The sequence below is a fragment of the Polypterus senegalus genome, chromosome 5, assembly GCF_016835505.1.
Source record: "Polypterus senegalus isolate Bchr_013 chromosome 5, ASM1683550v1, whole genome shotgun sequence".
Classification (NCBI taxonomy): Eukaryota; Metazoa; Chordata; class Cladistia; order Polypteriformes; family Polypteridae; genus Polypterus; species Polypterus senegalus.
The window spans coordinates 165,379,380-165,388,553 of NC_053158.1; positions in this window are offsets into that span (position 1 = coordinate 165,379,380).

Sequence of the window (9,174 nt, forward strand, 5' to 3'; positions counted from 1 at the left end):
ATATATATATATATATATATATATATGAATGCTTCACTTTAGAACGGTGGCAAATTAATATATAGCTTGACTGTGAAGAATTAACTTCAACTTGTAAAAAAACTAAATTATCCTTTCCAGCCTTCCAACCTGAAATATAAACATCTATCCATCCTTCTACCTAGACTGCTTATCCAGGACAGGGTCGCGGTACAACTGCATAAGGCAGGTATAACACCTGGATGGGCGCCAGTCCATCACAGAAATGCAAACATTTCATTGTGAATGATTAATTATCTGTAATTCCTTTCCTTTACTGAGATCCATTCAATTACATTGTTTGTGCACCAGTCATTTTTTATTTTAGTTTTATCATCTTCACAAATTCACTTACTGTAGTTAGGTGGTAGTACATAGCATGATTGTTTTTGTTGGTGGTTTTGCACAAAAGAATATGCAATTTGCATTCATTCAGACACTATTGCAATGTAAATTAGTAGAAAACACAAAAGGTTTTACTAAGAGCATACTTTATTTTATCAGGAGACTAGCAGAATACCGCGCTTCGCAGCGGAGAAGTAGTGTGTTAAAGAAGGTACGAAAAAGAAAAGGAAAAATTTTAAACATAACGTAACATGGTTGTTAATGTAATTGTTTTGTCATTGATATGAGTGTTGTTCTCATATCTATCTATATATGAGAGGGGTTTACTCCTGCTTCTCTGGGTAATGATTTGGAATTAAGTGACACCTATACAACATGTGGCTCTGGAATCAGCATGGGCCTAACTAGTACTCTAGTAAATTCATGCATCTCACTGTTTAGAAACTGTAGATGCTTAATACATTTTTGTTTATCATGATATTAGAGAGTGACAAAATGTTGCATGTTTGTCAGACAAGGAAATAAGCATTTCACTGTACTCTGAGTCAGAATATCCAATAAAACATTATAGTATATATGAGGATAAATCAAAAAGTAAAGGCAATTTGAAATTTACACAGTAACTTCTGGGATTAATAAAGTATATCAAATCAAAAACTGTAACAAATATAAGCTGGCACAATACAACACGTTCGTGATAACTTATGTCCTGATTAGTTCGAACACACACTGCGCATCTGTCAGCCGTTAGTCTAGTTGAAGCCAAGGTCAAATGAACATGGATGCTCCACTGTGGGATCGCACCATTGTTGAACAATGTGCCATAGTAACATTTCTATGGCCAAAGGGACAGAAAACAGCTGAAATTCACAGAAGAATAGCTTCACTCAATGAGAAGTTTATGAATGGAAAGAAAGGTTTAAAGGAGGAAGAACAAGTGTATCCGACAAAGCTCGATCAGGTCAACCATCAGGATCATGTGTACAAGCCCACATTGACATGGCAAATTCCTTCATCAGTAAAGACCAACAGGTTAGGTTGTTCCCTGTTGCTGTACATTTTGATATTGGCTGTGGATCTGCACATACCATAGTGCAGTGTTTCCCTACCTTGGTCCTGGGGGCACACTGTGGCTGCAGGTTTTTGTTCCAACCAGATTCCTAATCAGTGACCACATTTGATAACACTGATCTCATTTAATTAGCTGGTATTATTTTTCTTTTATTCTACATTCAGGTAGCACAAAGCGCAGCAGCATATATTTTACATTTATAAGACAGAAATATTTCTGCTTTTGCTATCGATTTAAATGCTTAATTCTCTTTTGTTGATTTCATTATATTTTGCCCTTTCTCTGTGCAGTTTTTCCCCTTCATTGTATCTTATTATTGACAATTAAAATGAGCAGAGTAGACACACTGGCAAACAACACTGAATAATCAAAGGCTGCAACTACTTTAGCATCAGACCCACTAATTAGTAAGTAATGGATTAATTAAACAATTAGAACACCTAGAAAAGTAGAATGAAAATCAACATGAAAATATTGTTAAAAAGAAATAAATGCATTATTCCCATATAACTGCTTGGTACATTTATATATATATATATTTTTTTTTTTTACCAAACTTAGTTTTCTAATTTCTATATTGTTCCCAAAACACAGAACTTGGGAAATAACACATCACTTAATTAGCCCAGGAGTCCAATTAAAAACAGAAGGTGGTTGGAACAAAAACCTACAGCCACAGGGGGTCCCCAGGACCGAGGTTGGGAAACATTGCCATAGTGCATGATGACCTAGAGAAATGTAAACTTTGTGCAAGAAGCATACCCAAACAGCTTACTGATCTGCACAAGCCAACATACTTGGGTGAATTTCTGCAGGTTTCACTCCCATTGCCCAAAGAAATCTCACTACAGCATGTTGCTGAATAATGATGCAATCCTGCGGTGGAGTCGGTCAGTCAGTCATTGTCCAACCCGCTATATCCTAACACAGGGTGACTGGGGGTGTGCTGGAGCCAATCCCAGCCATCACAGGGTGCAAGGCTGGAACAAATCCTTGGGCAGGGCACCAGCCCACCGCAGGGTACTGTCGCAGTAGGGGGCAGTAGTGCGCCCTTGAACCCTCAGGTACCACGCCAAACACCTGGTAAAAGTGCTACAATTATTCTTTTTATTATAACAATGTGCACTAAGCACCCTCCACTGCACACTATTAATAAATCACAATAATAAATCAATAATCAACAATCCCCCACTCCCAGACGCGTTGCCCTCCTACCACCCAGCTCAGCTCGCCGTCTGGGAGCTCCCTCAGTCCTTTTATATTCCCTGACCCGGAAGTGTTCCCAATCCCCAGTCCATGTGATCTTGTATCACTTCCGGGTCAGGTAAAAAGTACTTTTCTTCATCCCGGAAGCCCGTCGCTCTTCCTATGACGAACTTCCGGGTCATAGTGCACAAATAAATCTTTGGTCCTCCCTGCAGCTCCCTCTTGCGGCCCCTGTGGTATCCAGCAGGGCTGAGGATAAAAACTACATAGTCCATGACTCCCTGCTGGTCTTAGGGGCACCTCCATACTGCAGGGAGGGCTCCATCTGGCGGCTTGGGGGACTTGGCCGGGATAAACTGCCGGGCACAGTCCATAGTACACACACACCAAGCAAATGTCCATGTTCATTTGACCACGGTTTTAACTGGACTAACCGCAAAAGACTGTGCTGTATATGTTCGAACCACCCATTCCAAACATGTATTATTGTGTCAGCTTCTATTCATTACAGTTACCACATAATTTTCAAATTACCTTCACAGGCCTGTAGTTGGTGTCTGGTGATGCCATATTTGTGATTTATCAAACCTGGTGGAACAAGCTGCCTACCTCCATTTAAAATGCTGACTCCTTCAGTGGGTTTAGGAAGCGCTTTGAAGATTCTTTTTATTGGTTAATTTCGGAGTGTTAAAGTCTTAAAATTTTAACACACTTGTTATATACAGTTGATAAACATTTTTATGGACCTCTTTTTTAGAATGGGCGAAATTTGAGCATGAAAAAGAAACCCCAGTACTATGGTTAATAAAATCAAATTACCTGATGAAATCTACTGTAGATTATATATGTAAAAGTATTTATGTATGTTTCAAGGGAATTATTGTAATGCCACACCCAAAAATGACAAATTTGGCCAAGAATTGCTCTGAAACTGACTTGTCAGCATTGTTCAGAGTTCTTAATTCAGCAATTTTATGGAATCAGCATTTTTTGTCTTGGTATATTCCCAGCACCTCACTAGCTTTGGTTAATCAAGTCAAGTCAAATGAAGTGGCTTTATTGTCATACCATCCATGTACAGTGTTGCATCATACAGGTGCAAGAAATAACTTTCTCAGGGACTGTGGTTCAACATTGACATAAACACAGGACAAGTACAAGACAAGTAACAAACTCTACTATATTTATGCTATACTATAAATAGATAAATAAACAATATGCAAGTGAAAATATGGTAATAATTAGAATTAGTAATAAATATTAACAACAACTAATAATAAAAAGTAACAGTAGTAACAAGTGTATTGCATATAAATAACCTCAGGGCAGCACAGAGTTTAGAGTCCAGACAGCCAAAGAGCAGAAGTTGAACAGAACTGGTTCAGATGCATGGAGATGTCTTTTAATACAGGACAGAGAGGTCCCCGTGATCTTTTCTGCTATGTGCACTATCCGTTGTAGGACAGAAGCATTGCAGTTTCCAAACTAGATTGTGTTGCAGCTTGTCAGAATGCTCTTGACATTGCCCTTGTAGAATGTGGTAGGAAATAAGGAGGTAGGCTTGCCCTCTTCAGCTGCCAAAGGAAGTGAAGATGCTGCTGCACCTTGTTGGTTGTGGAGGTAGTGTTACTTGACCAAGTAAGGGTCAGCTCTCTGGTGTACACCAAAGAAGTCGGTGCTGTAGACCAATCACAGGTTTGATCAAGTATGATCATGTTTTCACTTTTTTCATTTTTGTTATGGATTATTGATAGATTTGTGGGTCAAATGGCAGATTTATCCATTTAAAACTAAATTTAAAACAAAAAGTGTGCAGAAAGTGAAGGGGTCTGAAATCTTTCTGAATCTACGGTATATAGAAAGCTTTTTCACTTACTGTTCTCTTTTAATATGATGGATAGGTACTCAGTCCATCTTCATTGTTCGTCTTCCCTGAAAAATAAAGTTAGAACTATACTGTACATAGACAGTTGTGTACATTTTTCAGATTCTATAATAGCATTATCTAGGGTTTTATATAATACAGCAATGGTTTTCAAATTCAGTCTTGGGCCACCCCATGGCTGCAGGTTTTATGCCAATCAGTTTCACAATCGGTGTGTCATACTAACTGCTAAAAAATCTCCTTGTTTAGTTATGTGGCTTAGAAGTATTTCTCATAAATATTACTATGCTTTGTCAGAAAACATCCCAAAACCTAAGCATATAAAGTTACTATAAAGGACAGCTCACTAAACAATACGATCAACTGAAAGGAGACAAATGCACAAATTGTTTAATTGGATAGAATAAAAAATTGCAGCTACAGGGTTGACCGTAGGAAGCACTGTGATAGACAGCAATATAAAGTGAAAAATTTAAAATAGTATTAAAAAATGAACCAACATGTTGCAATCTAAATTGTATTTAAAGACCTTTGGATCTTCCACACATGCAGACAATTCTTGGAATTTGCCATTAAACTGCCAGGTTGAAGGTAACATCTGTAAAACTGGCGAGTTAAGCCTTCAAAACAGCATGATAGCTACACTGCAAGGTTAGCCATCACCAATGCTTGTAAACCAATCGTAAAGAGTTGTTCATTTGCTTATTTAGGTCCACTACTTCAAGAAATTTGTTTAAATCTGAAATAAGCAAGCTACTATTCAGGTGAACTGAGATCTGTTAAGATTATTTTTAATTATGGAGATGACATTAATGATGGGCAAATTATTTTTTCTTTTTGAAAGATTCTTTTCAGTGAATCATTATAAATCAATTCACAGGCACTAATGAGCCAATTTAATGGAGCTCGGTGGAAATGGTAAAGCACCTGCATGTCCTATGTGATGTCACCAGTTGTCACTAACATTGGTGGTGGTTTAAAACGCATGTGCGAGGACTTCCTGAAGCACGGGTCTTGACTCACTTCATTTATGATTCTTTTGAGTTCAAACTTTATCAATACTGAACACTCTTGTCACCGATGATTCTCTCATTCATTATACAAGTACAATGCAGTAAAAACACAATTGTACTAAAATGCATTCATTACTTGTTTTGTTTTGTACGGTTCGTTATTAGAATTGTTTTAAACTGAATCTATACTAATAAAAGGCAAAGCCCTCACTGACTGACTGACTGCCTCATCACTAATTCTCCAACTTCCCGTGTAGGTAGAAGGCTGAAATTTGGCAGGCTCATTCCGTACAGCTTACTTACAAAAGTTGGGCAGGTTTCATTTCGAAATTCTACGCGTAATGGTCATAAATGGAAGCTATTTTTCTCCATATAATGTAATGGAGTTGAGCTCGATGGCCGTGGGGGGCGGAGTTTCGTGTGACGTCATCACGCCTCCCACGTAATCACGTGAACTGACTGTCAACGCATTACATAGAAAACCAGGAAGAGCTCCAAAAAGCGCAGAGGAAAATATGCATTATACAATTGAGAAGGCAGCGAAACAATAAGAAGCGAGCGAGTGACACATACTGTACAAGCATATTCATGCCTGCAGCTACTTCAGAAACAAAGCACGGTGTAAACCTAAAGTTTAAATTAAGATCATAGACAGGCTGCTGCTGGCGTTTGTCATGCCCACGGCTAATGCGGGATACAAGTTTAATGAGAGGACGCAGGGTATAAACGACAGTTTTGATCACTTTCTAACTAAGTTCAAATTGCTGGTCAAAGGCTGTGCTTATGCAAATTCCGAGAGACTGTGTTTGTGGGGGGATTGACAGTTAAGTCAGGTGGAGGAGTGACGTCATCATCTCTCCTCCCATTCACGTCATTTCGCTCTGAGCTGAGCTCCGCGGCTAACGCCGTCTTCCGAAGCAACTTCATCACACTGCCACCAGATACTCACAGAAAAATCCACAAGTTAATACACACGCTGTCTCTAGAGTTTCTCCACACTGAATCCTCCAGGCACTACTTACAAAAGGTTACATTAACAATCGTGTTACGTTATTTTTAAAATGGTTCCTTTTCTTCTCGATTCATTTTACCCTCGCACCCCTTTTGGTTTGAGAAGAAGTATGAAAAAATATGAGGTTAACACAGAAAAACAGATCACCAATTCAAGCTTTATGGATAATCGATTCGCCATCAATAATTGTTTTGGTAAAGCCATACTCAGTGTAATCCTCCTTCCATTTTATAATTTTTCCGCCACTAGCCATGATTAAATGAACAGTAAAAATGTAAGAGCGAAGCGAGAGTGACTTATTCAGGCAGGCATATATATGACAGCAACACTAATGACATTGTCAATCATGTAACGTTATTATTAAAATGTTTCCTTTTCTTTTTCATTACTTCTTTAACACACTACTTCTCCGCTGTGAGGCGCTGGTATTTTGATATATATATATATATATATATATATATATATATATATATACAGTGGTACCTCGGTATACGTCTGCTTTGGAATAAGTCCAACTTGGTATACGTCCTGTTTAGAGGTGAAATATTTTGCTTGGTATACAACCTGTGTTTGGAATACGACTTGTGTGCTAGAACAACACGTGTGGTATACCGGGCGCGACCTTCAAAAAAAAAAGGGCCAAGTTTTAACCTGTACAGTAATCCCTCACTATATCGCGCTTCGACTTTCGCAGCTTCACTCTATCGTGGATTTTATATGAAAGCATAACTAAATATATAACACGGATTTTTCGCGGGTTCTGCGGACAATGTGTCTTTTTACTTCCTGTACATGCTTCCTCAGTTGGTTTGTCCAGTTGATTTCATACAAGGGATGCTATTGGAGGATGACTGAGAAGCTAACCAATCAGAGCACGCAATTAAGTTCCTGCGTGCTGAATGCAGTTTTAACCAGGAAGTCTCATCTCGCTCATTCAGCATCAACGTATTTCGCTGTGTAAAGAGTTGTGCTATTTTATCTTTATCTTTGTGCCTAGTCAAGCCCTTCATTATGGCTCCAAAACGATCTGCTCCTGCTACTGCTTCAGGGTCTGTGCCCAAGTGCAAACGGAAGATGTTAACGATTGCCGAAAAGGTAAACATTTTTTGGATTTGTTGATGGCTACGATTCTTTTTATTTAAAAAGTAGGAAAGGAATATAAGATCTACGGCCGCAGTGTCCTTTTAACCAGGGTGCAAAACGAGTTGTAAGTGGATGTAATAAGGCAGTAATGTCTGCATGGAATCTGCTTTAGGGATTTGGATTGAAGACTGCCAGAAGAAGAACAACGGCAGTGCTTCACAATCGCCTGAAGAGGCTCCTTTGGAAGAGCTGTAACGCTCTCCTTTGTTGTGCAGTAAAATTAAACTCATTGTTATCGGACAAGTCATTTTCATTTATTTCATCTAATTGCTTTTGTATTTATGTATTTTAGTATTAAGCAGTGTTTAAATTATTTTATACAACCCCATCAATGTATAATATGCAAACAACAATTTTTTTTTCATGGGAACAAATTAATCATTTTCCCATTATTTCTTACGGGAATAATTTGTTTGGTATAAGACCTGTTTGGTATAAATCCAAGGATCTGGAACGGATTAAGGACGTATACCAAGGTACCACTGTATATATATATATATATATATATATATATATATATATATATATATATATATATATATATATATATATATATATATATAGGCAAAGCCCTCACTCACTCACTCACTGACTCACTGACTCACTCACTGACTCATCACTAATTCTCCAACTTCCCGTGTGGGTGGAAGGCTGAAATTTGGCAGGTTCATTCCTTACAGCTTCCTTACAAAAGTTGGGCAGATTTTATATCGAAATTCTACGCGAATGGTCATAACTGGAAGCAGTTTTCTCCATTACTGTAATGGAGATGAGCTTCAACGCCGTGGGGAGTTTCGTGTGACATCATCAGCGCCTCCCACGTAATCACGCAGTACATAGAAAACCAGGAAGACCTCAAAAAAGCGCTGAAGAAAACATGCATTATATAATTGAGAAGGCAGCGAAACAATAAGAAGCGAGCGAGTGACATATACAACCATATTCATGAGTTCTGCTACTTCGGAAACAAAGCACGATGTAAACCTACACTTTAAATTAAGTTCATAGACAGGCTGCCGCTGGCGTTTGTAATTTAGTGCCTGCCCATATAAGGCCGTCCGTCAGCGGCAATCCAATAGCAAACTGCCACGGGTAAATATTCACGGGTGAAGGACTGTGCTTATGGAGAGGAAGATGAGATGGTCAGGGTGGTGTTTGACACAAACTCAGCTTAAACTGCGAGAGAAAGTTTTAAGTGCCAGGACTAAGGTAACATTAAATACAGCCACGGACATAGCACGAGATGGCACCAGCACAGCTGGGAACTTTCATGCATGTACACCGAAGCGGGTCACGTGAACTGACGCAGTGCACAGATAAAAGGCAACAGTTCCAAAGAGGGCTGAACAAAAACTGAATTACACAATTGAAAAGGCAGCAAGAAATATGAAGCGTCTGATAAGCATATTCATAAATCCAGCTACTGCGGAAACAAAGCACACGGTGGAAAAAGTCAATGTCCCGCTAAAGGAAGACAGTG